The sequence below is a fragment of the Rhinopithecus bieti genome, unplaced genomic scaffold (genome assembly GCF_001698545.2).
Source record: "Rhinopithecus bieti isolate Rb0 unplaced genomic scaffold, ASM169854v2 scaffold_8226, whole genome shotgun sequence".
NCBI lineage: Eukaryota > Metazoa > Chordata > Mammalia > Primates > Cercopithecidae > Rhinopithecus > Rhinopithecus bieti.
In genome coordinates this window covers 1,877,316-1,879,452 of record NW_016805992.1, presented here as the reverse complement: position 1 = coordinate 1,879,452, position 2,137 = coordinate 1,877,316, and the positions used below count along the sequence as shown (strand labels likewise).

General features: G+C 44.7%; 1 pseudogene; it reads left to right on the top strand.

The window, feature by feature from the left end:
* The first annotated feature begins 979 nt into the window (after nucleotides 1-979).
* On the top strand, nucleotides 980-1,503 carry LOC108531130 (programmed cell death protein 5 pseudogene; annotated as a pseudogene).
* The last annotated feature ends 634 nt before the right edge of the window (nucleotides 1,504-2,137 follow it).

Genomic DNA, 2,137 nt, shown 5'->3' with positions numbered 1-2,137 from the left:
GCTTCTATACCTTCTAAGCTATATGTCTACATGTAAGTGTGCATTCATCTAAAGACTTAAGTGATTAACTTCTCATCTATAACTAAGATCTGAGTCCTGTAGACCTTCCTCTGGAGCCTCATTAAATTTACTTAATCTAAATGGGTCCAGGTGCTGGGATGATTACCCTTATCTTGTCTCCTGCTAAATCATGGAGGTTTGGGGAGTCCCTTCAGACCCCAATAAACTTGTTTGTGGAGGCCTGGGGAGTTTCTTTGGACCCCCCAATAAACTTGTTTAATCCCAAATGGGTCCTGTTAAGAAATCCTTCATTATCTTGTCATGTTTCAAGGCCCAGGAAAGGCCTGGGCACAAGTCTTGGTGGGCTTTTGTTACATTCCAGCCTTTGTATAAGGGCAATGGCTCTCTCAGCTTTTAATATTTAACTTCACCACTCAGTCAGTGCTGAGACAGTCGTTATGGAGGCCTGCCTGTTCAGCCGTTAGGGAGACCTAGCCTGCCACAATACTACGTGAGTTCAAATCCCTGCTGCATCACTTACCTGCTGCTGACTTTGGACAATAACCTTAACCCTTCCTCCATTGTTCCATCTGTAAAATAGACGTAAGAATTAGATTTCCCTCAAAGGATTGGGATGAGGATTAAATGGATTAATATGCATTTATGGGCCAGGTACAGTGGCTCACTCCTGTAACCCCAGCACTTTGGGAGGCCGAGGCAGGCAGATCACCTGAGGTCAGGAGTTTGAGACCAGCCTGACCAACATGATGAAACCCCATCTCTACTAAAATACAAAATTAGCTGGGCATGGTGATATGTGCCTGTAGTCCCAGCTACTCAGGAGGCTGAGGCCAGAGAACCGCCTGAACCCGGGAGATAGAGGTTGCAATGAGCCGAGATCACGTCATGTAACACTCCAGCCCGGGCAACAAGAGCAAAACTCTGTCTCAAAACAAAAGAAAAAAGAATGCGGAGTGTCCGTGGCTGCTACACTGCTGACGCCGCACCATGGCGGACGAGGAGCTTGAGGCGCTGAGGAGACAGAGGCTGGCCGAGCTGCAGGCCAAGCATGGGGATCCTGGCGATGCGGCCCAACAGGAAGCAAAGCACAGGGAAGCAGAAATGAGAAACAGTATGTTAGCCCAAGTTCTGGATCAGTCGGCCCGGGCCAGGTTAAGTAACTTAGCACTTGTAAAGCCTGAAAAAACTAAAGCAGTGGAGAATTACCTCATACAGATGGCAAGATATGGACAACTGAGTGAGAAGGTCTCAGAACAAGGTTTAATAGAATCCTTAAAAAAGTAAGCCAACAAACAGAAAAGACAACAACAGTGAAATTCAACAGGAGAAAAGTAATGGACTCTGATGAAGATGATGATTATTGAACTACAAGTGTTTACAGACTAGAACTTAACGGAACAATTCTAGGACAGAAGTTAAGATGTGATTAAATATTTACTTTGTTTATTGTCTATATGCCTTTTAAAAAAATAAACTTGTTATGCAAATTAAAAAAAAAAAATGCATCTATAAAATGCTTGCAACAGTGCCTAGCACACAGTACACAGTACATGAAGGTGGCTGTTAATTAAATTACCAGAGCTAGGGATTGACAGGTGCATGCCCTCGCCTGAAACCTGGATCTGCCCTACCTGAGTCACAAGGATTAAAAGAGGCAGAGGATGATTCCCCTACAGGAAAAGGATGTACAGTTAGCAAAGAAAAGAGAATTTGGAGCAGAAAGGCCAGCACAGCTGCTGTCTGATAAAGTGGCCTCGATGAAATGCCACAATACCAGATTATTTTCTTTCCTGTTAGAGACAAACCTAAGGTTGAAGCTGCCTTAAATTGAGATGATAAAAAATATCCTAGTTGTGTGTGAGCATAAAACAGCAGGTTATCCTGGCCCTGCTACTACAGTTTCCTTTGTGTTTCTACCCACCAAAAATGAATCCAGGACAATCAGACACTTAAAGTCTACCTTTGGGCCAGGCGCAGTGGCTCACGTCTATAATCCCAGCACTCTGGGAGGCCGAGGTGGGTAGATCACTTCAGGTCAGGAGTTTGAGACCAGCCTGGCCAACGTGGGGGGTGAAACCCCATCTCTACTAAAAATACAAAAATTAGCCAGGCACGG